Below are 27196 nucleotides of genomic sequence, written 5' to 3' on the forward strand. Positions count from 1 at the left end.
TGAGTGGGAAGGGGGGGTGAGGAGTGAAGGAATGGTGAGTGGGAAGGGGGGGTGAGGAGTGAAGGAATGGTGAGTGGGAAGGGGGGTGTGAGCAGTGAAGGAATGGTGAGTGGGAAGTGGGGTGAGGATAGAAGGAATGGTGAGAGGGAAGGGGGGTGAGGAGTGAAGGAATGGTGAGCGGGAAGGGGGGGTTGAGGAGTGAAGGAATGGTGAGTGGGAAGGGGGGGTGAGGAGTGAAGGAATGGTGAGCGGGAAGGGTGTTGTGAGCAGTGAAGGAATGGTGAGTGGGAAGAGGGAGTGAGGAGTGAAGGGATGGTGAGCGGGAAGGGGGGTGTGAGCAGTGAAGGAATGGTGTGGGATGGGGTGGTGAGGAATGAAGGAATGGGGAGCGGGAAGGGGGGTGTGAGCAGTGAAGGAACGGTGAGTGGGAAGAGTGGGTGAGGAGTGAAGGAATGGTGAGCGGGAAGGGGGGTGTGAGCAGTGAAGGAATGGTGAGTGGGAAGAGGGGATGAGGAGTGAAGGAATGGTGAGCGGGAAGGGGGGTGTGAGCAGTGAAGGAGTGGTGAGCGGGAAGGGGGGGTGAGGAGTGAAGGAGTGGTGAGCGGGAAGGGGGGGTGAACTGTGAAGGAGTGGTGAGTGGGAAGGGGGGGTGAACTGTGAAGGAGTGGTGAGTGGGAAGGGGGGTGAGGAGTGAAGGAGTGGTGAGTGAGAAGGGGGGGTGAGGAGTGAAGGAGTGGTGAGGAGTGAAGGAATGATAAGCAGGAAGGGTGGGTGAGGAGTGAAGGAGTGGTGAGTGGGAAGGGGGGGTGAGGAGTGAAGGAGTGGTGAGTGAGAAGGGGGGGTGAGGAGTGAAGGAATGGTGAGTGGGAAGGGGGGGTGAGGAGTGAAGGAATGGTGAGCAGGAAGGGGGGGGTGAGCAGTGAAGGAATGGTGAGCGGAAAAGGGGGGGGTGAGGAGTGATGGAGTGGTGAGCGGGAAAGGGGGGGTGAGGAGTGAAGGAATGGTGAGCGGGAAAGGAAGGGGTGAGGAGTGAAGGAGTGGTGAGCGGGAAGGGGGGTGAGCAGTGAAGGAATGGTGAGTGGGAAGGGGGGGTGACGTGTGAAGGAATGGTGAGCGGGAAGGGGGGTGAGTGGGAAGGGGGGGGTAAGCAGTGAAGGAATGGTGAGCGGGAAGGGGGGGTTACGTGTGAAGGAATGGTGAGCGGGAAGGGGTCTGAGGAGTGAAGGGGGGGTGAGTGGGAAGGGGGGGTGAGCAGTGAAGGAATGGTGAGCGGGAAGGGGGGGTGCGGGGGAAGGGGGGGTGAGCAGTGAAGGAATGGTGAGTGGGAAGGGGGGGTGAGGAGTGACGGAATGGTGAGCGGGAAGGGGGGCTGAGGAGTGAAGGAATGGTGAGCAGGAAAGTAGGGGGTGAGCAGTGAAGGAGTGGTGAGTGGGAAGGGGGGGTGAGGAGTTAAGGAGTGGTGAGCGGGAAGGGGGGTGAGCAGTGAAGAAATGGTGAGTGGGAAGGGGGGGTGACGTGTGAAGGAATGGTGAGCGGGAAGGGGGGGTGAGTGGGAAGGGGGGGTAAGCAGTGAAGGAATGGTGAGCGGGAAGAGGGGGTGACGTGTGAAGGAATGGTGAGCGGGAAGGGGGGGTGCGGGGGAAGGGGGGGTGAGCAGTGAAGGAATGGTGAGTGGGAAGGGGGGTGAGGAGTGACGGAATGGTGAGCGGGAAGGGGGGGTGAGGAGTGAAGGAATGGTGAGCAGGAAAGTAAGGGGTGAGCAGTGAAGGAGTGGTGAGTGGGAAGGGGGGGTGAGGAGTTAAGGAGTGGTGAGCGGGAAGGTGGGGTGAGCAGTGAAGGAATAGTGAGTGGGAAGGGGGGGTGAGGAGTGAAGGGGGAGTGAGTGGGAAGGGGGGTGAGCAGTGAAGGAATGGTGAGTGGGAAGGGGGGGTGACGTGTGAAGGAATGGTGAGCGGGAAGGGGGGGTGAGGAGTTAAGGAATGGTGAGCGGGAAGGGGGGGTGAGGAGTGAAGGAATGGTGAGCGGGAAGGGGGGTGGGTGAGCAGTTAACGGGGGGTGAGTGGGAAGGGGCGGGTTGAGCAGTGAAGGAGTGGTGAGCAGGAAGGGGAGGGCGAGTGGGAAGGTGGAGGTGAGTGGGAAGGCGGGGGTGAGTGGGAAGTGGGGGGTGAGTGGGAAGGCGGGGGTGAGTGGGAAGGGGGGGTGAGCAGCGAGGGAGGTTGGTGAGTGGGAAGTGGGGGGTGAGCAGCGAGGGAGGTTGGTGAGTGGGAAGTGGGGGGTGAGTGGGAAGGGGGGGGTGAGCAGTGAAGGAATGGTGAGCGGGAAGGGGGGGTGAGCAATGAAGGAATGGTGAGTGGGAAGGGGGGGTGACGTGTGAAGGAATGGTGAGTGGGAAGGGGGGGTGAGCAGTGAAGGAATGGTGAGTGGGAAGGGGGGGTGAGGAGTGAAGGAATGGTGAGCGGGAAGGTGGGGTGAGCAGTGAAGGAGTGGTGAGTGGGAAGGGGGGGTGAGGAGTTAAGGAGTGGTGAGCGGGAAGGTGGGGTGAGCAGTGAAGGAATGGTGAGTGGGAAGGGGGGGTGAGGAGTGAAGGGGGAGTGAGTGGGAAGGGGGGTGAGCAGTGAAGGAATGGTGAGTGGGAAGGGGGGGTGACGTGTGAAGGAATGGTGAGCGGGAAGGGGGGGTGAGGAGTTCAGGAATGGTGAGCGGGAAGGGGGGGTGAGGAGTGAAGGAATGGTGAGCAGGAAGGGGGGTGGGTGAGCAGTTAAGGGGGGTGAGTGGGAAGGGGGGGGTTGAGCAGTGAAGGAGTGGTGAGCAGGAAGGGGAGGGCGAGTGGGAAGGTGGGGGTGAGCAGCGAGGGAGGTTGGTGAGTGGGAAGGGGGGGTGAGTGGGAAGTGGGGGGTGAGTGGGAAGGCGGGGGTGAGAGAGAAGTGGGGGGTGAGTGGGAAGGCGGGGGTGAGTGGGAAGGGGGGGTGAGCAGCGAGGGAGGTTGGTGAGTGGGAAGGGGGGGGTGAGCAGCGAGGGAGGTTGGTGAGTGGGAAGGGGGGGGTGAGTGGGAAGTGGGGGGTGAGTGGGAAGGGGGGGTGAGCAGCGAGGGAGATTGGTGAGTGGGAAGGGGGGGTGAGTGGGAAGGGGGGGTGAGCAGCGATGGAGTTTAGTGAGTGGGAAGGGGGGGTGAGCAGCGATGGAGTTTAGTGAGTGGGAAGGGGGGGGTGGTGAGTGGGAAGAGGGGGGTGAGTGGGAAGGGGGGGGGTGGTGAGTGGGAAGGGGGGGGTGGTGAGTGGGAAGAGGGGGATGGTGAGTGGGAAGGGGGGGTGAGCAGCGAGGGAGGTTGGTGAGTGGGAAGGGGGGGTGAGTGGGATGTGGGGGGTGAGTGGGAAGGGGGGGTGAGCAGCGAGGGAGTTTAGTGAGTGGGAAGGGGGTGGGGGGTGAAATGGAAGGGGCGGTGAGCAGCGAGGGAGGTTGGTGAGTGGAAAGAGGGGGTGAGTGGGAAGGGGGCGGTGAGCGGGAAGAGCGCGGTGAGCAGCGAGGGAGGTTGGTGAGTGGGAAGTGGGGGTGAGTGGGATGTGGGGGGTGAATGGGAAGGGGGGGTGAGCAGCGAGGGAGGTTGGTGAGTGGGAAGGGGGGGTGAGTGGGATGTGGGGGGTGAATGGGAAGGGGGGGTGAGCAGCGAGGGAGGTTGGTGAGTGGGAAGGGGGGGGTGGTGAGTGGGAAGGGGGGGTGAGCGGGAAGGGGGGGTGAGCAGCGAGGGAGGTTGGTGAGTGGGAAGTGGGGGGTGAGTGGGAAGTGGGGGGTGAGTGGGAAGGGGGGGTGAGCAGTGAAGGAATGGTGAGCGGGAAGGGGGTGTGAGCAGTGAAGGAATGGTGAGTGGGAAGGGGGGGTGACGTGTGAAGGAATGGTGAGTGGGAAGGGGGGGTGAGCAGTGAAGGAATGGTGAGTGGGAAGGGGGGGTGAGGAGTGACGGAATGGTGAGCGGGAAGGGGGGGTGAGGAGTGAAGGAATGGTGAGCAGGAAAGTAGGGGGTGAGCAGTGAAGGAGTGGTGAGTGGGAAGGGGGGGTGAGGAGTTAAGGAGTGGTGAGCGGGAAGGTGGGGTGAGCAGTAAAGGAATGGTGAGTGGGAAGGGGGGGTGAGGAGTGAAGGGGGAGTGAGTGGGAAGGGGGTCAGAAGTGAAGGAATGGTGAGTGGGAAGGGGGGGTGACGTGTGAAGGAATGGTGAGCGGGAAGGGGGGGTGAGGAGTGAAGGAATGGTGAGCGGGAAGGGGGGTGGGTGAGCAGTTAAGGGGGGTGAGTGGGAAGGGGGGCGTGGAGCAGTGAAGGAGTGGTGAGCAGGAAGGGGAGGGCGAGTGGGAAGGTGGGGGTGAGCAGCGAGGGAGGTTGGTGAGTGGGAAGGGGGGGGTGAGTGGGAAGTGGGGGGTGAGTGGGAAGGCGGGTGTGAGTGGGAAGTGGGGGGTGAGTGGGAAGGCGGGGGTGAGTGGGAAGGGGGGGTGAGCAGCGAGGGAGGTTGGTGAGTGGGAAGGGGGGGGTGAGCAGCGAGGGAGGTTGGTGAGTGGGAAGGGGGGGTGAGCAGCGAGGGAGGTTGGTGAGTGGGAAGGGGGGGTTGGTGAGTGGGAAGAGGGGGATGGTGAGTGGGAAGGGGGGGTGAGCAGCGAGGGAGGTTGGTGAGTGGGAAGTGGGGGGTGAGTGGGAAGGGGGGGGTGAGCAGCGAGGGAGGTTGGTGAGTGGGAAGGGGGGGGTGAGTGGGATGTGGGGGGTGAGTGGGAAACGGGGGGGTGAGCGGGAAGGGGGCGGTTAGCGGGCAGGGGGGGGTGGTGACTGGGAAGGGGGGGTGGTGAGTAGGAAGGGGGATTGGTGAGTGGGAAGTGGGGGGTGAGCGGGAAGGGGGGTGTGAGCAGCGAGGGAGGTTGGTGAGTGGGAAGGGGGGGTGAACTGTGAAGGAGTGGTGAGTGGGAAGGGGGGTGAGGAGTGAAGGAGTGGTGAGTGAGAAGGGGGGGGTGAGGAGTGAAGGAGTGGTGAGTGGGAAGGGGGGGTGAGGAGTGAAGGAATGATAAGCAGGAAGGGTGGGTGAGGAGTGAAGGAGTGGTGAGTGGGAAGGGGGGGTGAGGAGTGAAGGAGTGGTGAGTGAGAAGTGGGGTGAGGAGTGAAGGAATGGTGAGTGGGAAGGGGGGGTGAGGAGTGAAGGAGTGGTGAGTGGGAAAGGGGGGTGAGGAGTGAAGGAATGGTGAGCAGGAAGGGGGGGTGAGCAGTGAAGGAATGGTGAGCGGAAAAGTGGGGGTTGAGGAGTGAGGGAGTGGTGAGCGGGAAAGGGGGGTGAGGAATGAAGGAGTGGTGAGCGGGAAAGGGGGGGGTTGAGCAGTGAAGGAGTGGTGAGCGGGAAAGGGGGGGTGAGGAGTGAAGGAATGGTGAGCGGGAAAGGAGGGGGTGAGGAGTGAAGGAGTGGTGAGCGGGAAGGGGGGTGAGCAGTGAAGAAATGGTGAGTGGGAAGGGGGGGTGACGTGTGAAGGAATGGTGAGCGGGAAGGGGGGGTGAGTGGGAAGGGGGGGTAAGCAGTGAAGGAATGGTGAGCGGGAAGGGGGGGTGACGTGTGAAGGAATGGTGAGCGGGAAGGGGGGGTGCGGGGGAAGGGGGGGTGAGCAGTGAAGGAATGGTGAGTGGGAAGGGGGGTGAGGAGTGACGGAATGGTGAGCGGGAAGGGAGGGTGAGGAGTGAAGGAATGGTGAGCAGGAAAGTAAGGGGTGAGCAGTGAAGGAGTGGTGAGTGGGAAGGGGGGGTGAGGAGTTAAGGAGTGGTGAGCGGGAAGGTGGGGTGAGCAGTGAAGGAATGGTGAGTGGGAAGGGGGGGTGAGGAGTGAAGGGGGAGTGAGTGGGAAGGGGGGGTGAGCAGTGAAGGAATGGTGAGTGGGAAGGGGGGGTGACGTGTGAAGGAATGGTGAGCGGGAAGGGGGGGTGAGGAGTGACGGAATGGTGAGCGGGAAGGGGGGTGAGGAGTGAAGGAATGGTGAGCAGGAAAGTAGGGGGTGAGCAGTGAAGGAGTGGTGAGTGGGAAGGGGGGGTGAGGAGTTAAGGAGTGGTGAGCGGGAAGGTGGGGTGAGCAGTGAAGGAATAGTGAGTGGGAAGGGGGGGTGAGGAGTGAAGGGGGAGTGAGTGGGAAGGGGGGTGAGCAGTGAAGGAATGGTGAGTGGGAAGGGGGGGTGACGAGTGAAGGAATGGTGAGCGGGAAGGGGGGGTGAGGAGTTAAGGAATGGTGAGCGGGAAGGGGGGGTGAGGAGTGAAGGAATGGTGAGCGGGAAGGGGGGGTGAGGAGTGAAGGAATGGTGAGCGGGAAGGAGGGTGGGTGAGCAGTTAAGTGGGGTGAGTGGGAAGGGGGGGGGTTGAGCAGTGAAGGAGTGGTGAGCAGGAAGGGGAGGGCGAGTGGGAAGGTGGGGGTGAGCAGCGAGGGAGGTTGGTGAGTGGGAAGGGGGGGTGGTGAGTAGGAAGGGGGATTGGTGAGTGGGAAGTGGGGGGTGAGCGGGAAGGGGGGTGTGAGCAGCGAGGGAGGTTGGTGAGTGGGAAGGGGGGGTGAACTGTGAAGGAGTGGTGAGTGGGAAGGGGGGTGAGGAGTGAAGGAGTGGTGAGTGAGAAGGGGGGGGTGAGTGGGAAGGGGGGGTGAGGAGTGAAGGAATGATAAGCAGGAAGGGTGGGTGAGGAGTGAAGGAGTGGTGAGTGGGAAGGGGGGGTGAGGAGTGAAGGAGTGGTGAGTGAGAAGGGGGGTGAGGAGTGAAGGAATGGTGAGTGGGAAGGGGGGGTGAGGAGTGAAGGAGTGGTGAGTGGGAAAGGGGGTGAGGAGTGAAGGAATGGTGAGCAGGAAGGGGGGGTGAGCAGTGAAGGAATGGTGAGCGGAAAAGTGGGGGTTGAGGAGTGAGGGAGTGGTGAGCGGGAAAGGGGGGTGAGGAATGAAGGAGTGGTGAGCGGGAAAGGGGGGGGTTGAGCAGTGAAGGAGTGGTGAGCGGGAAAGGGGGGGTGAGGAGTGAAGGAATGGTGAGCGGGAAAGGAGGGGGTGAGGAGTGAAGGAGTGGTGAGCGGGAAGGGGGGTGAGCAGTGAAGAAATGGTGAGTGGGAAGGGGGGGTGACGTGTGAAGGAATGGTGAGCGGGAAGGGGGGGTGAGTGGGAAGGGGGGGTAAGCAGTGAAGGAATGGTGAGCGGGAAGGGGGGGTGACGTGTGAAGGTATGGTGAGCGGGAAGGGGGGGTGCGGGGGAAGGGGGGGTGAGCAGTGAAGGAATGGTGAGTGGGAAGGGGGGTGAGGAGTGACGGAATGGTGAGCGGGAAGGGAGGGTGAGGAGTGAAGGAATGGTGAGCAGGAAAGTAAGGGGTGAGCAGTGAAGGAGTGGTGAGTGGGAAGGGGGGGTGAGGAGTTAAGGAGTGGTGAGCGGGAAGGTGGGGTGAGCAGTGAAGGAATGGTGAGTGGGAAGGGGGGGTGAGGAGTGAAGGGGGAGTGAGTGGGAAGGGGGGGTGAGCAGTGAAGGAATGGTGAGTGGGAAGGGGGGGTGACGTGTGAAGGAATGGTGAGCGGGAAGGGGGGGTGAGGAGTGACGGAATGGTGAGCGGGAAGGGGGGTGAGGAGTGAAGGAATGGTGAGCAGGAAAGTAGGGGGTGAGCAGTGAAGGAGTGGTGAGTGGGAAGGGGGGGTGAGGAGTTAAGGAATGGTGAGCGGGAAGGTGGGGTGAGCAGTGAAGGAATAGTGAGTGGGAAGGGGGGGTGAGGAGTGAAGGGGGAGTGAGTGGGAAGGGGGGTGAGCAGTGAAGGAATGGTGAGTGGGAAGGGGGGGTGACGAGTGAAGGAATGGTGAGCGGGAAGGGGGGGTGAGGAGTTAAGGAATGGTGAGCGGGAAGGGGGGGTGAGGAGTGAAGGAATGGTGAGCGGGAAGGGGGGGTGAGGAGTGAAGGAATGGTGAGCGGGAAGGAGGGTGGGTGAGCAGTTAAGTGGGGTGAGTGGGAAGGGGGGGGGTTGAGCAGTGAAGGAGTGGTGAGCAGGAAGGGGAGGGCGAGTGGGAAGGTGGGGGTGAGCAGCGAGGGAGGTTGGTGAGTGGGAAGGGGGGGTGAGTGGGAAGTGGGGGGTGAGTGGGAAGGCGGGGGTGAGTGGGAAGTGGGGGGTGAGTGAGAAGGCGGGGGTGAGTGGGAAGGGGGGGTGAGCAGCGAAGGAGGTTGGTGAGTGGGAAGGGGGGGGTGAGCAGCGAGGTAGGTTGGTGAGTGGGAAGGGGGGGTGAGTGGGAAGGGGGCGGTGAGCAGCGAGGGAGGTTGGTGAGTGGGAAGGGGGGGTGAGTAGGAAGGGGGGGGTGAGCAGCGATGGAGTTTAGTGAGTGGGAAGGGGGGGGGTGGTGAGTGGGAAGAGGGGGGTGAGTGGGAAGAGGGGGGTGAGTGGGAAGGGGGGGGTGCTGAGTGGGAAGGGGGGGGGTGGTGAGTGGGAAGGGGGTGGTGAGTGGGAAGGGGGGGTGAGCAGCGAGGGAGGTTGGTGAGTGGGAAGTGGGGGGTGAGTGGGAAGGGGGGGGGTGAGCAGCGAGGGAGGTTGGTGAGTGGGAAGGGGGGGTGAGTGGGATGTGGGGGGTGAGTAGAAAGGGGGGGTGAGCAGCGAGAGAGTTTCGTGAGTGGGAAGGGGGTGGGGGGTGAATGGGAAGGGGCGGTGAGCAGCGAGGAAGGTTGGTGAGTGGGAAGGGGGGGTGGTGAGTGGGAAGGGGGGGTGAGCGGGAAGGGGGGCCGTGGTGAGTGGGAAGGGGGGGCGGTGAGTGGGAAGGGGGGGGTGGTGAGTGGGAAGGGGGGTTGAGCGGGAAGGGGGGTGTGAGCAGCGAGGGAGGTTGGTGAGTGGGAAGGGGGGGTGAGCGGGAAGGGGGCGGTGAGCGGGAAGAGGGGGGTGAGCAGCGAGGGAGGTTGGTGAGTGGGAAGTGGGGGCTGAGTGGGAAGGGGGGGGTGAGCAGCGAGGGAGGTTGGTGAGTGGGAAGGGGGGGTGAGTGGGATGTGGGGGGTGAATGGGAAGGGGGGGGTGAGCAGCGAGGGAGGTTGGTGAGTGGGAAGGGGGGGGTGGTGAGTGGGAAGGGGGGGTGAGCGGGAAGGGGGGGGTGAGCGGCGAGGGAGGTTGGTGAGTAGGAAGGGGGGGGTGAGTGGGAAGTGGGGGGTGAGCAGTGAAGGAATGGTGAGCGGGAAGGGGGGGTGAGGAGTGAAGGAATGGTGAGTGGGAAGGGGGGGGTGAGGAGTGAAGGAGTGGTGAGTGGGAAAGGGGGGTGAGGAGTGAAGGAATGGTGAGCAGTGAAGGAATGGTGAGCGGAAAAGTGGGGGTTGAGGAGTGAGGGAGTGGTGAGCGGGAAAGGGGGGTGAGGAATGAAGGAGTGGTGAGCGGGAAAGGGGGGGGTTGAGCAGTGAAGGAGTGGTGAGCGGGAAAGGGGGGGTGAGGAGTGAAGGAATGGTGAGCGGGAAAGGAGGGGGTGAGGAGTGAAGGAGTGGTGAGCGGGAAGGGGGGTGAGCAGTGAAGAAATGGTGAGTGGGAAGGGGGGGTGACGTGTGAAGGAATGGTGAGCGGGAAGGGGGGGTGAGTGGGAAGGGGGGGTAAGCAGTGAAGGAATGGTGAGCGGGAAGGGGGGGGTGACGTGTGAAGGAATGGTGAGCGGGAAGGGGGGGTGCGGGGGAAGGGGGGGTGAGCAGTGAAGGAATGGTGAGTGGGAAGGGGGGTGAGGAGTGACGGAATGGTGAGCGGGAAGGGAGGGTGAGGAGTGAAGGAATGGTGAGCAGGAAAGTAAGGGGTGAGCAGTGAAGGAGTGGTGAGTGGGAAGGGGGGGTGAGGAGTTAAGGAGTGGTGAGCGGGAAGGTGGGGTGAGCAGTGAAGGAATGGTGAGTGGGAAGGGGGGGTGAGGAGTGAAGGGGGAGTGAGTGGGAAGGGGGGGTGAGCAGTGAAGGAATGGTGAGTGGGAAGGGGGGGTGACGTGTGAAGGAATGGTGAGCGGGAAGGGGGGGTGAGGAGTGACGGAATGGTGAGCGGGAAGGGGGGTGAGGAGTGAAGGAATGGTGAGCAGGAAAGTAGGGGGTGAGCAGTGAAGGAGTGGTGAGTGGGAAGGGGGGGGTGAGGAGTTAAGGAGTGGTGAGCGGGAAGGTGGGGTGAGCAGTGAAGGAATAGTGAGTGGGAAGGGGGGGTGAGGAGTGAAGGGGGAGTGAGTGGGAAGGGGGGTGAGCAGTGAAGGAATGGTGAGTGGGAAGGGGGGGTGACGAGTGAAGGAATGGTGAGCGGGAAGGGGGGGTGAGGAGTTAAGGAATGGTGAGCGGGAAGGGGGGGTGAGGAGTGAAGGAATGGTGAGCGGGAAGGGGGGGTGAGGAGTGAAGGAATGGTGAGCGGGAAGGAGGGTGGGTGAGCAGTTAAGTGGGGTGAGTGGGAAGGGGGGGGGGTTGAGCAGTGAAGGAGTGGTGAGCAGGAAGGGGAGGGCGAGTGGGAAGGTGGGGGTGAGCAGCGAGGGAGGTTGGTGAGTGGGAAGGGGGGGTGAGTGGGAAGTGGGGGGTGAGTGGGAAGGCGGGGGTGAGTGGGAAGTGGGGGGTGAGTGGGAAGGCGGGGGTGAGTGGGAAGGGGGGGTGAGCAGCGAAGGAGGTTGGTGAGTGGGAAGGGGGGGTGAGCAGCGAGGTAGGTTGGTGAGTGGGAAGGGGGGGGTGAGTGGGAAGGGGGGGGTGAGCAGCGATGGAGTTTAGTGAGTGGGAAGGGGGGGGTGGTGAGTGGGAAGAGGGGGGTGAGTGGGAAGAGGGGGGTGAGTGGGAAGGGGGGGGTGGTGAGTGGGAAGGGGGGGGTGGTGAGTGGGAAGGGGGTGGTGAGTGGGAAGAGGGAGATGGTGAGTGGGAAGGGGGGGGTGAGCAGCGAGGGAGGTTGGTGAGTGGGAAGGGGGGGTGAGTGGGATGTGGGGGGTGAGTAGAAAGGGGGGGTGAGCAGCGAGAGAGTTTCGTGAGTGGGAAGGGGGTGGGGGGTGAATGGGAAGGGGCGGTGAGCAGCGAGGAAGGTTGGTGAGTGGGAAGGGGGGGTGGTGAGTGGGAAGGGGGGGTGAGCGGGAAGGGGGGGGTGGTGAGTGGGAAGGGGGGGCGGTGAGTGGGAAGGGGGGGGTGGTGAGTGGGAAGGGGGGGGTGAGCGGGAAGGGGGGTGTGAGCAGCGAGGGAGGTTGGTGAGCGGGAAGGGGGGGGGTGAGCGGGAAGAGGGGGGTGAGCAGCGAGGGAGGTTGGTGAGTGGGAAGGGGGGGTGAGCGGGAAGGGGGGGGTGAGCGGCGAGGGAGGTTGGTGAGTAGGAAGGGGGGGGTGAGTGGGAAGTGGGGGGTGAGCAGTGAAGGAATGGTGAGCGGGAAGGGGGTGTGAGCAGTGAAGGAATGGTGAGTGGGAAGGGGGGGGTGACGTGTGAAGGAATGGTGAGCAGGAAGGGGGGGTGAGTGGGAAGGGGGGGTGAGCAGTGACGGAAAGGTGAGCGGGAAGGGGGGGTGAGGAGTGAGTGAATGGTGAGCAGGAAAGTAGGGGGTGAGAAGTGAAGGAGTGGTGAGTGGGAAGGGGGGGTGTGGAGTTCAGGAGTTGTGAGCGGGAAGGTGGGTTGAGCAGTGAAGGAATGGTGAGTGGGAAGGGTGGGTGACGTGTGAAGGAATGGGAGCGGGAAGGGGGGGTGGTGCGTGGGAAGGGGGGGGTGGTGAGTGGGAAGGGGGGCTGGTGAGTGGGAAGGGGGGGGTGGTGAGTGGGAAGGGGGGGGTGGTGAGTGGGAAGGGTGTGGTGGTGAGTGGGAAGGGGGGGTGGTGAGTGGGAAGGGGGTGGTGAGTGGGAAGAGGGGGATATTGAGTGGGAAGGGGGGGTGAGCAGCGAGGGAGGTTGGTGAGTGGGAAGTGGGGGGTGAGTGGGAAGGGGGGGGTGAGCAGCGAGGGAGGTTGGTGAGTGGGAAGGGGGTGGGGGGTGAATGGGAAGGGGCGGTGAGCAGCGAGGGAGTTTAGTGAGTGGGAAGGGGGTGGGGGGTGAATGGGAAGGGGTGGTGAGTGGGAAGGGAGGGGTGGTGAGTGGGAAGTGGGTGGTGAGTGGGAAGGGGGGGGTGGTGAGTGGGAAGGGGGGTGTGAGCAGCGAGGGAGGTTGGTGAGTGGGAAGGGGGGGGGGTGAGCGGGAAGGGGGGGTGAGCAGCGAGGGAGGTTGGTGAGTGGGAAGGGGGGGTGAGTGGGAAGGGGGGTGAGCGGGAAGGGTGGGGTGAGCAGCGAGAGAGGTTGGTGAGTGGGAAGGGGGGGTGAGTGGGATGTGGGGGGTGAATGGGAAGGGGGGTGAGCAGCGAGGGAGGTTGGTGAGCGGGAAGGGTGGGGTGAGCGGGAAGGGTGGGGTGAGCGGGCGGGGGGGGGTGGTGAGTGGGAAGGGGGGGGTGAGCGGGAAGGGGGGGGTGAGCAGCGAGGGCGGTTGTTGAGTGTGAAGGGGGCTGAGTGGGAAGGGGGGGGTGAGCGGGAAGGGGGGTGTGAGCAGCGAGGGAGGTTGGTGAGCGGGAAGGGGGGGGTGAGCAGTGAGGGAGGTTGGTGAGTGGAAAGAGGGGGTGAGTGGGAAGGGGGGGTTGAGCGGGAAGAGGGGGGTGAGCAGCGAGGGAGGTTGGTGAGTGGGAAGGGGGGGTGAGTGGGATGTGGGGGGTGAATGGGAAGGGGGGGTGAGCAGCGAGGGAGGTTGGTGAGTGGGAAGGGGGGGGTGGTGTGGGAAGGGGTTGTGAGCGGGAAGGGGGGGTGGTGAGTGGGAAGGGGGGTTTGTGAGTGGGAAGGGGCTGGTGAGTGGGAAGGGGGGCTGGTGAGTGGGAAGGGGGGGGTGAGCGGGAAGGGGGGGGGGTGAGCAGCGATGGAGTTTAGTGAGTGGGAAGGGGGGTGTGAGCGGGAAGGGGGGTTGAGCAGCGAGGGAGGTTGGTGAGTGGGAAGGGGGGGTGAGCGGGAAGGGGGGTTGAGCAGCGAGGGAGGTTGGTGAGTGGGAAGGGGGGGTGAGTGGGAAGTGGGGGGTGAGCGGGAAGGGGGGGGTGAGCGGGACGGGGGGTGTTGAGCAGCGAGGGAGGTTGGTGAGTGGGAAGGGGGGGTGAGTGGGAAGTCGGGGGTGAGCGGGCAGTGGGGGTTGAGCAGCGAGGGAGGTTGGTGAGTGGGAAGGGGGGGTGAGTGGGATGTGGGGGGTGAATGGGAAGGGGGGGGTGAGCAGCGAGGGAGGTTGGTGAGTGGGAAGGGGGGGGTGGTGTGGGAAGGGGTTGTGAGCGGGAAGGGGGGGGTGAGCGGGAAGGGGGGGTGGTGAGTGGGAAGGGGGTGTTGTGAGTGGGAAGGGGGTGGTGAGTGGGAAGGGGGGCTGGTGAGTGGGAAGGGGGGCTGGTGAGTGGGAAGGGGGGGTGAGCGGGAAGGAGGGGGGTGAGCAGCGATGGAGTTTAGTGAGTGGGAAGGGGGGTGTGAGCGGGAAGGGGGGTTGAGCAGCGAGGGAGGTTGGTGAGTGGGAAGGGGGGGGTGAGCGGGAAGGGGGTTGAGCAGCGAGGGAGGTTGGTGAGTGGGAAGTGGGGGGTGAGTGGGAAGTGGGGGGTGAGCGGGAAGGGGCGGGTGAGCGGGACGGGGGGGGGGGGTGAGCAGCGAGGGAGGTTGGTGAGCCCCTGCTGTTGATGATGGCAGGAGCAACTTCGAAATCACTCCCTCAGCCAAAAAATGTCCAGGTTAAAGGTCACTGAGTGTCAGTCAAAACAATATTGATCCTTGTCAGGCTGACTGTATCCTCTTCCACTCCTCCCTGTACTTGGCTCGAAGCAATATTAGGAGCCTTTTCTAATGGCTCTTTAATCTAACTGTAAAAAGAACCTCAGTACCTTGCTCTACGGCAGCTAGGCCTGGACAACGTATAATAAAAGCAAACTACTGCAGATGCTGGAAATCTGAAAAAAAACAAGAAATGCTGGAACCACTCAGCAGGTCTGGCAGCATCTGTGGAAAGAGAAGCAGAGTTAACGTTTTGGGTCAGTGACCCTTCTTCAGAACTAGCAAATATTAGAAATGTCAAAGGTTAGAAGCAAGTGAGGTGGGGGTGGGACAAGAGATAACAAAGGAGAAGGTGTAGATTGGACAAGGCCACATAGCTGACCAAAAGGTCATGGAGCAAAGGCAAACAATATGTTAATGGTCAACGTATGTCAGCCAAGAGCGATGTCTCAACTCATTCCATCTTCGCTGCCTCCTTGGCATCAGATGGCAGGACCGTAGTACAATTGTCACTGGACTAGTAACCCAGAGACCCAGGATATTTCTCTGTGGACATGGGTTCGAATCCCACCACAGCAAAAGGTGGAATTTGAATTCAATTAATAAATCTGGAATGAAAATCTAGTCTAATGATGGCCATGAAACCATTGTCGATTGTCGCAAAAACCCGTCTGGTTCACTAATGTCCTTTAGGGAAGGAAATCTGCTGTCCTTACCTGGTCTGGCCTACATGTGACTCCAGACCCACAGCAATGTGCTTGACTCTTAATGCCCTCTGAAATGGCTGAGCAAGACACTCAGTTGTATCTAACCGCTACTTAGTCTGTAAGGAATGAAACTGGACGGACCACCGAGGCACCGGAAACGACAACGGCAAACTCAGCCCTGTCGACCCTGCAAAGTCCTCCTTACTAATATCTGGGGGCTTGTGCCAAAGTTGGGAGAGCTGTCCCACAGACTAGTCAAGCAACAGCCTGACATAGTCATACTCACGGAATCATACCTTACAGGCAAAGTACCAGACAGATCCATCGCCATCCCTGGTTAAGTGCTGTCCCACCGGCAGGACAGACCTAGCAGAGGTGGCGGCTCAGTGGTATACAGTTGGGAGGGAGTTGCCCTGGGAGTTCAGAACGTTGAGTCTGGACCCCATGAAGTCTCAAGGCATCAGATCAAACTTGGGTAACTTCTTACTGATTACCACCGCAGATGCATCTGTCCATGACAGTAATGGTAGGAGTGACCACCACACAGTCCTTGTGGAGACGAAATCCCGTCTTTACATTGAGGATACCCTCTATCATGTTGTGTGACACTACCACCGTGCCAAATGGGATAGACTTCGAACAAATCGAACAACTCAAAACTGGGCATCCATGAGGCGCTGTGGGCCATCAGCAGTAGCAGAATTGTACTCAACCACAATCTGTAACCTCATGGCCTGGCATTTCCCACTCTACTATTACCATCAAGCAAGGGGATCAACCTTGGTTCAATGAAAAGTGCACCAGGGGCAGCACCAGGCATACCTCAAAATGAGGTGTCAACCCGGTGAAGCTACAGCACAGATCTACTTGTGTGCCAAACAGCGTAGGCAGCATGTGGTAGACATAGCTAAGAGATCCCACAACCAATGGATCAGATCGAAGCTCTGCAGTCCTGCCACATACAGTCGTGCATGATGGTGGAGAATTAAACAACTAACAGGAGAAGGAGGCTCTACAAATATCCCCATCCTCAATGATGGGGGAGCCCAGCATATCGGTGCAAAAGATCAGGCTGAAGCATATGCAACAAACTTCAGCCAGAAGTGCCGAGTTGATGATCCATCTTGGCCTCCTCCTGAAGTCCCCAGCATCACAGATGCCAGTCTTCAGCCAATTCGATTCACTCCACGTGATATCAAGAAATGGCTGAAGATGTTGGATACTGCAAAAGCTATCGGCCCTTGGTTCCCCTCCAAACCACACACCATCCTGACTTGGAACTATATTGCCGTTCCTTCACTGCTCGGTCAAAATCCTGGAACTGCCTACCTGACAGCACTGTGGGCGTACCCGCACCACATGGACTGTCAGTGGTTCAAGAAGTTGTCTCACCACCACCTTCTCGAGGGCAATTGGGGATGGGCAATAAATGCTGGCCTTGCCAGTGACACCCACATCCCATGAATGAATAAAAAAAATACTCTCTCGTGTGTGGTTCTGGGAGTAATCCGGAGATTACAACTTTTGAGGTCCTGTTTGCTAATTTCTTACCTAGATCACTAAACTCTTTCTGCAGGATGACATCCCTCATTCTACCTATGTCGTTGGTACCAATGTGCAACATGACTGCTGGCTGTTCACCCTCCCCCTTCAGGGTGCTCCATAGCCACTCAGTGACATCCTTGATCCTGGCACCAGGGAGGCAACACACCATCCTGGATTCATGTTTGCGGCCACAGAAACACCTGTCTGTTCCCCTGACTATCGAAACTCGCTATCTCTATTGCTCTTCCAGTCTGCCTTGTACAGCTGAGCCACCCGTGGTGTCATGGCCTTGGCTCTGGCTACACTCCCCAGATGATCCATCACTTTCCTCAGTATTCAGAACATTATCATGTTTGGAGAATGAGACACACTCAGGGGTCTCCTGCACTACCTGCCTCTTTCTTCTTGACTGTCCGGCGGGCACCCATTCCCTCTCTCCCTGAATATTCTTAAGCTGCGGGGTAACCACATCTATAAACTTGCTATCCACAAAGCGTGAGGTAATACATTTGCGGAGGACAAACAAGGCAAAGGAATACACAATAAATGGTAGGATACGGAGAAGTGTGGAGGAACAGAGGGACCTTGGAGTGCACGTCCACAGATTCCTGAAGGCAGCTGGACAGGTAGATAAGGTGGTTAAAAAGGTATATGGGACACTTTCCTTTATTGGCCAGGCATAGAGTGTAAGAGAAGGGAGGTTATGATAGGTTATGGATTAAGGAGGGACAGGAATGGCAGCTCAATGTTCCTGGTTACAGGATTTTCAGACACTATAGGGAGGGGGATAAGAAAGGAGGGGAAATGGCAATTTTGGTCAAGGAAACTATTACAGCTGTGAGGAGAGATGATATGTTGGAAGGTTCATCAAATGAGGCCATATAGATTGAGCTAAGGAACAAAAAAAAGGCAATCACACTGCTGGGAGTGTACTATAGACCCCCGAACAGTAAGAGGGAGATAGAAGAGCAAATCTCTGAGAAGTGCAAGGACAATAGGGCAGTAATAGTAGGGGATTTTAACTACCCCAATATTAACTGGGATAGTTTTAGTGTTAAAGTAATTGAGGGAGCAGAATTCTTGAGATGCATTCAGGAGAACCTTTTTGCCCAGTATGTAGCAAGTCCAACAGGAGAGGGTGCAGTTTTAGACTGACTTTTAGGAAATGAAGATGGGCAGGTGGAAGGAGTGGCAGTGGGAGAGCAGTTTGGTGGTAGTGATCATAATTCAGTCAGTTTTAACATAATTATGAAAAAGGACAGAGATAGAACAAGAGTTAGAGTTCTGAATTGGGGCAAGGCCAATTTTACTAAACTGAGGAGTGATTTAGCGGAAGTGGACTGGAAACAGCTACTTGAAGGTAAATCAGTGTCAGAGCAGTGGGAGGCATTCAAAGGGGAGATTCTAGGGGTTCAGGGTAAACATGTTCCCACAAGGAAAAAGAGTGAGGCAGCCAAATCTAGAGCCTCATGGATGTCAAGGAGCTGACAGGGGAAGATAAGGCAGAAAAGGAAAGCTTATGTCCGACACCAAGAACTCAAATACTACAGAAAGCCAAGAGGATTATAGAAAGTGGAGGGCTGAAATCAAAAAGGAAATTAGGAAAGCAAAGAGAGGGCATGAAAGAATATTGGCAAGCAAAATCAAGGTAAACCCAAAGATGTTTTGCACAGTGGCGCAGTGGTTAGCACCGCAGCCTCACAGCTCCAGCAACCTTGGTTCAATTCTGGGTTCTGCCTGTGTGGAATTTGCAAGTTCCCCCTGTGACCGCGTGGGTTTTCGTCGGGTGCTCCGGTTTCCTCCCACAGGCAAAGACTTGCAGGTTGATAGGTAAATTGGCCATTGTAAATTACCCCTAGTGTAGGTAGGTGGTAGGAGAATTGAGGGAAGGTGGGGATGTGGTAGGGAATATGGGATTAATGTAGGATTCGTATAAATGGGTGGTTGATGGTCGGTACTGACTTGGTGGGCCGAAGGGCCCGTTTCAGTGCTGTATCTCTCTTTGACTCTATTAAGAGTAAGAGGATAACTAAGGAGAGAGTAGGGCCCATAAAAGACCAAAAAGGTAACCTATGTGTAGGAGCGGAAGATGTTGTTATTGTTCTTAATGAATACTTTGCGTCTGTCTTCATAAAAGAGGGGGGGCAATGCCGATATTGTGGTTAAGGAGGAGGAGTGTGAAGTATTGGATGTGATAAACATAGGGAGAGAGGAAGTATTAATGGGATTAGCATCCTTGAAAGTTGAAATGTATCCCAGGCTGTCAAAAGAAGCAAGAGAGGAAATAGCAGAAGGTCTGACCATCATTTTCCAATCCTCAGTGGATAAAGGTGTGGTGCCGGAAGATCGGAGAACTGCTAATGTTGTACCTCTGTTTAAAAAGGGAGCAAAGGATAGACTGAATAATTACAGGCCAGTCAGTCTAACCTCAGTAGTGGGCAAATTATTGGAATCTATTCTGAGATAGGATAACCTGTCACTTAGAAAGGCACAGGTTAATCAAGGATAGTCAGCATGGATTTGTTAAGGGAAGATCTTGTTTGACCAACTTGTTCGAATTTTTTGAACAAGTAACAACGAAAATAGTGCAGTTGATGTGGTCTACATGGATTTTAGCAAGGCTTTTGACAAAGTCCCACATGGCAGACTGGTTAAAAAAAAAACTCATAGGATCCAGGGAAATGCAGCAAGGTGGATACAAAATTGGCTCAGTGGCAGGAAACAAAGGGTGATGGGTGCTTTTGTGACTGGAGGGCTGTTTCCTGTGGCGTTCCACAGGGCTCAGTACTGGGTCCCCTGCTTTTTGTAGTATATATTAACGATTTGGACGTAAATGTAGGGGGCATAATTAAGAAATTTTCAGACCACACAAAAATTGGCCGTGTGTTAGATAACGAGAGGATAAATGCAGGCTACAGGAAGATATTGATGGTCTGGTCAGATGGGCAGAAAACTGGCAAATGGAATTCAACTTGGAGAAGTGTGAGGTGATGCATTTGGGGAGGTCAAACAAGGCAAAGGAATACACGATTAATGAGAAAATACTGAGAAGTGTAGAGGAAGTGAGGGACCTTGGAGCGAATGTCCACAGATCCCTGAATTCTTTCCTTTATTAGCCGAGGTGTAGAATATTTATTTATTTATTTTATTTAGAGATACAGCACTGAAACAGGCCCTTCGGCCCACCGAGTCTGTGCCGACCATCAACCACCTATTTATACTAATCCTACACTAATTCCATATTCCTACCACATCCCCACCTGTCCCTATATTTCCCTACCATCTACCTATACTAGGGGCAATTTATAAAGGCCAATTTACCTATCAACCTGCAAGTCTTTGGCATGTGGGAGGAAACCGGAGCACCCGGAGGAAACCCACGCGGTCACAGGGAGAACTTGCAAACTCCACACAGGCAGTACCCAGAATTGAACCCGGGTCGCTGGAACTGTGAGGCTGCGGTGATAACCACTGCGCCACTGTGCCGCCCCTAAATATAAGAGCAGGGAGGTTATACTGGAACTGTATAATTTGTTTGTTAGGCCACAACTTGAGTACTGTGTGCAGTTCTGGTCACCTCATTACAGAAAGGATGTAATTGCACTGGAGAGGGTACAGAGGAGATTTACGAGGATGTTGCCAGGACTGGAAAAATGCAGCAATGAAGAAAGATTGGATAGGCTGGGGTTGTTCTCCTTGGAACAGAGAAGGCTGAGGGGAGATCTGATTGAAATGTACAAAATTTTGAGGGGCCTGGATAGAGTGGAGGTGAAGGGTCTATTCACTTTAGCAGAGAGGTCAGTGACGAGGGGGCATAGATTTAAAGTGATTGGTCGAAAAATTAGAGGGGAGATGAGGAAAAACATTTTCACCCAGAGGGTAGTGGGGGTTTGGAATTCACTGCCTGAAAGGGTAGTTGAGGCAGAAACCCTCAACTCATTCAAAAGGAGTCTAGATGTGCGCCTCAAGTTCCGTAATCTGCAGGGCTACGGACCATACGCTGGAAGGTGGGATCGTTTCTCAGCTGGCACAGACATGATGGGCCTCTCTAATGTGATCACATCCTTCTCATAGTGGTGACCAGAGCTGTACACAGTATTCTTTCTGTGCCATAAACTTTCTATGATTCTATGAACTGTATAAGATACTAGTTAGGCCACAGCTAGAGTACTGTGTACAGTTCTGGTCACCTCTATGAGAAGGATGTGATCACATTAGAGAGGGTACAGAGGAGATTTATGAGGATGTTGTCCGGATGGAGAATTTTAGCTATGAATTGAATAGATAGTGTTTGCTTTCTTTGGAACAGAGGAAGCTGAGGGGACATTTAATTGAGGTGTATAAAATTATGAGGGACCGAGATGAAGTGGGTAGGAAGGACCTATTTCCCTTAGCAGTGAGGTCAGTAAGCAGGAGCATAGATTTAAAGTAATTGGTCGAAGGATTAGAGAGGATTGAGGTGTAATTTTTTCATCCAGAGGGTGGTGGAGGTCTGGAACTCACTGCCTGATAGGGTGGTAGAGGCAGAAACCCTCATTGTCTTTAAAAAATACTTGGATATGCATCTGAGGTGCTGTAACCTACAGGGCTGTGGATCAGTGGGATTAGACTGCATAATCTGGATAAGGGATGGATCATTCAGGACTGAGATGAGGAGAAATTACTTCACTCAAGGGTTGTGAATCTTTGGAATTCTCTACCCCAGAGGGTTGTCTGTGCTCCTCATTGAATATAGTTAAGGTTGGGATAGATAGATGTTTGGTCTCACAGGGAATCAAGGGATATGGGGAGCAGGCAGAAAGTGGAATTGAAGCCCAAGATCAGCCATGATCATATTGAGTGGCGGAGTAGACTCGATGGGCCATATGGTCTGCTCCTATTTCTTGTGTTCCTGTGTTCTTGTGTTCATAGCTATTTTTCAGCCAGCAGACATAATGGGCCAAATGCTGTAATTTTCAATGATTCTATCTCTGCCATCAGAGTGGTCCAGAGCAGGATAACTGAGACCTAAGATGGAAATTTATATTCTGGCAGAGGCCCCACCCACCAGCTGAAAATTTGGGGGCAAGCCCGTCTTCGTTGGGTCTGGAAGCCACGCGGCAATTTTGTGTGGCCCAGGGCCTTAATTGGCCTCGATTGGGACTTTTTGCCCCTGTGAGGCAGGAAGTCCTGCCTCTAAGAGCTGTCGGCCAATCAGCAGGTTGGCAGCACCTCTGTCCCAGCAGCACCACCGGGAGCAGTGGCCACTGCTGGGACTGCACCCAGCCAGCTCTGGCAAGATGGAACAGGCCCCAGAATGGAGGTAAGTGTGTGGGGCCTTGCCAGGAACGATGGAGGTGGAGGGGCGACATGATAGAGGTTTACAAAGTTATGAGCGGCATGGACAGAGTGGACAGTCAGAAGCTTTTTCCCTGGGTGGAAGAGTCAGTTACTAGGGGACATAGGTTTAAGGTGCGAGGGGCAAAGTTTAGAGGGGATGTGCGAGGCAAGTTTTTTACACAGAGGGTGGTGAGTGCCTGGAACTTGCTGCCAGGGGAGGTGGTGGAAGCAGGTACGATAGCGACGTTTAAGAGGCATCTTGACAAATACATGAATAGGATGGGAATAGAGGGATATGGGCCCCGGAAGTGCAGAAGGTGTTAGTATCGGCAGGCATCAAGATCGGCGCAGGCTTGGAGGGCTGAATGGCCTGTTCCTGTGCTGTACTGTTCTTTGTTCTTTGAACAATCAGCTGGGCCCTGGCGAGTTGGGGTGGGGGGGTCGATCAAGAGGGCGGGGGAAGTGGTCCAGTGGTGCCAGCTTGTGCCACTGGGGGGGGCCCTCTGTGGGGTACAGGGTGCCCAATCAGGAGGACACACCACCCGCCCCCCCGCTCCATGCCTGCAAGACCAGCGGTATTACTGGGCAGCCTCCTCAGTTGGCGAAGTGCCTGTCCATCGCTTCTAATGTAGTTCCGACGCCAGGAGGCAGCCCTTAAGTGGCAATTAATTGGCCAACTAAGGGGCTCAATTGACCTGTGGCAGGAGGGCCGCTTTCCACTTCCCTCGCCGCTGGTATAATGGCAGCAGGGGCAAGTAGGCGACAGGTACTGCACAACCCACCTCATACTTATAAGAATAAGAGTAGTCCTCGGGTGAAGGTGCTAAATTGGGGGAAGGCTAATTGTAACAATATTAGGCAGGAACTGAAGAATTTAGATTGGGGGCGTCTTTTTGAGGGTAAATCAACATCGGACATGTGGGAGTCTTTCAAATGTCAGTTGATTAGAATCCAAGACCAGCATGTTCCTGTGAGGAAGAAGGATAAGTTTGGCAAGTTTTGGGAACAAAGAACAAGAACAAAGAACAGTACAGCACAGGAACAGGCCATTCGGCCCTCCAAGCCTGCACCGATCTTGATGCCTGCCTAAACTAAAACCATCTGCACTTCCGGGGCCCATATCCCTCTATTCCCTTCCTATTCATGTATTTGTCAAGATGTCTCTTAAACGTCGCTATTGTATCTGCTTCCACCACCTCCCCCGGCATCAAGTTCCAGACACTCACCACCTTCTGTGTAAAGAACTTGCCTCGCACATCCTCTCTAAACTTTGCCCCTCGCACCTTAAACCTATGTCCCCCAGTAACTGACTCTTCCACCCTGGGAAAAAGCTTCTGACTATCCACTCTGTCCATGCCACTCATAACTTTGTAAACCTCTAACATGTCGCCCCTCCACCTCCATCGTTCCAGTGAAAACAATCCGAGTCTATCCAACATCTCCTCATAGCTAATGCCCTCCAGACCAGGCAACATCCTGGTAAACCTCCTCGGTAGCCTCTCCAAAGCATCCACGTCCTTCTGGTAATGTGGCGACCAAAATTACACGCAATATTCTAAGTGTGGCCTAACTAAGGTTCTGTACAGCTGCAGCATGACTTGCCAATTTATATACTCTATTGGAGAACGCGGGATATTGTGAGCTGAGTCAAAAAGAAAAAGGAAGCATTCGTAAGGGCTGGAAGGCTGGGAACAGACGAATCCCTTGAGGAAGAGAAAGACAGTAGAAAGGAACAAAGAACAAAGAAAATTACAGCACAGGAACAGGCCCTTCGGCCCTCCAAGCCTGCGCCGATCCAGATCCTCTATCTAAACATGTCGCCTATTTTCTAAGGGTCTGTATCTCTTTTCTTACTGCCCATTCATGTATCTGTCTAGATACATCTTAAAAGACGCCATCGTGCCCGCATCTACCACCTCCGCTGGCAACGCGTTCCAGGCACCCACCACCCTCTGCGTAAAGAACTTTCCACGCATATCCCCCCTAAACTTTTCCCCTTTCACTTTGAACTCGTGTCCTCTAGTAATTGAATCCCCCACTCTGGGAAAAAGCCTCTTGCTATCCACCCTGTCTATACCTCTCATGATTTTGTACACCTCAATCAGGTCCCCCCTCAACCTCCGTCTTTCTAATGAAAATAATCCTAATCTACTCAACCTCTCTTCATAGCTAGCGCCCTCCATACCAGGCAACATCCTGGTGAACCTCCTCTGCACCCTCTCCAAAGCATCCACATCCTTTTGGTAATGTGGCGACCAGAACTGCACGCAGTATTCCAAATGTGGCCGAACCAAAGTCCTATACAACTGTAACATGACCTGCCAACTCTTGTACTCAATACCCCGTCCGATGAAGGAAAGCATGCCGTATGCCTTCTTGACCACTCTGTTGACCTGCGTTGCCACCTTCAGGGAACAGTGGACCTGAACACCCAAATCTCTCTGGACATCAATTTTCCCCAGGACTTTTCCATTTACTGTAGAGTTCACTCTTGAATTGGATCTTCCAAAATGCATCACCTCGCATTTGCCCTGATTGAACTCCATCTGCCATTTCTCTGCCCAACTCTCCAATCTATCTATATTCTGCTGTATTCTCTGACAGTCCCCTTCACTATCTGCTACTCCACCAATCTTAGTGTCGTCTGCAAACTTGCTAATCAGTCCACCTATACTTTCCTCCAAATCATTAATGTATATCACAAACAACAGTGGTCCCAGCACGGATCCCTGTGGAACACCACTGGTCACACGTCTCCATTTTGAGAAACTCCCTTCTACTGCTACTCTCTGTCTCCTGTTGCCCAGCCAGTTCTTTATCCATCTAGCTAGTACACCTTGGACCCCATGCGCCTTCACTTTCTCCATCAGCCTGCCATGGGGAACCTTATCAAACGCCTTACTGAAGTCCATGTATATGACATCGAAAGCCCTTCCCTCATCAATCAACTTTGTCACTTCCTCAAAGAATTCTATTAAGTTGGTAAGACATGACCTTCCCTGCACAAAACCATGTTGCCTATCACTGATAAGCCCATTTTCTTCCAAATGGGAATAGATCCTATCCCTCAGTATCTTCTCTAGCAGCTTCCCTACCAAAGATATCTGTTAAGGCCCCAGCTATTTCCTCTCTCGCCTCCCTCAGTAACCTGGGATAGATCCCATCCGGACCTGGGGACTTGTCCACCTTAATGCCCTTTAGAATACCCAACACTTCCTCCCTCCTTATGCCGACTTGACCTAGAGTAATCAAACATCTGTTCCTAACCTCAACATCCGTCATGTCCCTCTCCTCGGTGAATACCGATGCAAAGTACTCGTTTAGAAACTTAAGCAAGGAGTCAGGAGGGCTAAAAGGGGTCATGAAAAGTCATTGGCAAACAGGATTAAGGATAATCCCAAGGCTTTTTATACATATATAAAGAGCAAGAGGGTAACTAGGGAAAGGGTTGGCCCGCTCAAGGACAGAGAAGGGAATCTATGTGTGGAGCCAGTGGAAATGGGCGATGTACTAAATGAGTACTTTGCATCAGTATTCACCAAAGAGAAGGACTTGGTGGATGATGAGCTGAGGGAAAGGAGTGTAGATAGTCTCAGTCATCTCATTATCAAAAAGGAGGAGGTGTTGGGTGTCTTGCAAAGCATTAAGGTAAATAAGTCCCCAGGGCCTGATGGGATCTACCCCAGAATACTAAGGGAGGCAAGGGAAGAAATTGCTGGGGCCTTGACAGAAATCTTTGCATCCTCATTGGCTACAGGTGAGGTCCCAGAGGACTGGAGAATAGCTAATGTTGTTCCTTTGTTTAAGAAGGGTAGCATGGATAATCCAGGAAATTATCGGCCGGTGAGCCTTACGTCAGTGGTAGGGAAATTATTAGAGAGGATTCTTCGGGACAGGATTTACTCCCATTTGGAAACAAACAAACGTATTAGCGAGAGGCAGCATGGTTTTGTGAAGGGGAGGTTGTGTCTCACTAATTTGATTGAGTTTTTTGAGGAAGTGACAAAGATGATTGATGAAGGAAGGGCAGTGGATGTTATCTATATGGACTTCAGTAAAGCCTTTGACAAGGTCCCTCATGGCAGACAGGTACAAAAGGTGAAGTCACATGGGATCAGAGGGGAGCTGGCAAGATGGATACAGAACTGGCTCTGTCATAGAAGACAGAGGGTAGCAGTGGAAGGGTGCTTTTCTGAATGGAGGGATGTGACTAGTGGTATTCCGCAGGGATCAGTGCTGGGACCTTTGCTGTTTGTAGTATATATAAATGATTTGGAGGAAAATGTAGCTGGTCTGATTAGTAAGTTTGCGGACGACACAAAGGTTGGTGGAGTTGCGGATAGTGATGAGGATTGTCATAGGATATAGATCGGTTGGAGACTTGGGCGGAGAAATGGCAGATGGAGTTTAATCCAGACAAATGTGAGGTAATGCATTTTGGAAGATCTAATGCAAGTGGGAAGTATACAGTAAATGGCAGAACCCTTAGGAGTATTGACAGACAGAGAGATCTGGGCGTACAGGTCCACAGGTCACTGAAAGTGGCAACACAGGTGGATAAGGTAGTCAAGAAGGCAAACGGCATGCTTGCCTTCATCGGTCGGGGCATAGAGTATAAAAATTGACAAGTCATGCTGCAGCTGTACAGAACTTTAGTTAGGCCACATTTAGAATATTGCGTGCAATTCTGGTCGGCACACTACCAGAAGGACGTGGAGACTTTGGAGAGGGTACAGAACAGGTTTTCCCAGGATGTTGCCTGGTCTGGAGGGCATTAGCTATGAGGAGAGGTTGGATAAATTCGGATTGTTTTCACTGGAACGACGGAGGTGGAGGGGTGACATGATAGAGGTTTACAAAGTTATGAGCAGCATGGACAGAGTGGATAGTCAGAAGCTTTTTCTCAGGGTGGAAGAGTCAGTTACTAGGGGACATAGGTTTAAGGTGCGAGGGGCAAAGTTTAGAGGGGATGAGCGAGGCAAGTTCTTTACACAGAGGGTGGTGAGTGCCTGGAACTTGCTGCCAGGGGAGGTGGTGGAAGCAGGTACGATAGCGACGTTTAAGAGGAATCTTGACAAATACATGAATAGGATGAGAATAGAGGGATACGGTCCCCGGAAGTGCAGAAGGTTTTAGTTTAGACAGGCATCAACATCGGCGCAGGCTTGGAGGGCCGAATGGCCTGTTCCTGTGCTGTACTGTTCTTTGTTCTTGATTTTGCACCCCGCCTCCAGCCCGTTCCCGGAGGGGCAGGGTATTGCGTAAAAGTACGGCCCTAGTTCCAAGCTGGAATGATTGGACTAAAGGGAGGATTTCCTTGTGAAATTATTCGCACCTGCTTCTCATCAGTCCCATGAATAATGTGCTTCTCAGTCTGGAAATAATGGTGAAATATTGGGAGTCAGCTGGACAAACCTCAAGGAGTTCATAGCATTAAAGGGGCTATTAATCCTCTTGAAATAAGTGATAATTCCCCACCTTTTACATCAGTGGCTACATCAGTGAGACCAAAACCAGGAAACACGGAGCAAAAGTGGATTTTGAAAGAAGACGGTGTTGTCGATCAAGAGCTGACACACTAATGCAGTACCAGCAGAGTGCTGCATCATTGGGAGTTGCCTGTTATGGATGAGATACTAAACCAGTTGCCCTGTTTAATGGATGTAAGGCATTCCCATTAATCAAAGAGCAAGGAGTTCTCCCAATGTTCCCTGTTCAACCAGCACCATGAAAACACAGATTGTTTAATTTGCCGTCTGTGGGATCTTTCTGTGCATGAATAGACTGTCAGGTTTGCCTACAAAACAACAGTGACTGCTAAAGAAATTCATTGACTGTGAAACACTTTGAAGCATGCTGCAAACATGCTATATAAATGCAAGCTGTTTCTGTCTGTTTTGTGCTGCTGTAACATGGTAAATTCGAATTAG

At 55.4% G+C, this 27196-nt stretch overlaps 1 protein-coding gene across 8 annotated transcripts in view; it reads left to right on the forward strand.

Annotated features, from left to right (window-relative positions):
* Nucleotides 1–27196, forward strand: part of arap3 (ArfGAP with RhoGAP domain, ankyrin repeat and PH domain 3) — a 613394-nt gene that overhangs the window by 191394 nt on the left and 394804 nt on the right. The window lies entirely within an intron of this gene.

The sequence above is a fragment of the Heterodontus francisci genome, chromosome 12 (genome assembly GCF_036365525.1).
Source record: "Heterodontus francisci isolate sHetFra1 chromosome 12, sHetFra1.hap1, whole genome shotgun sequence".
In the NCBI taxonomy this organism is placed as follows: Eukaryota; Metazoa; Chordata; class Chondrichthyes; order Heterodontiformes; family Heterodontidae; genus Heterodontus; species Heterodontus francisci.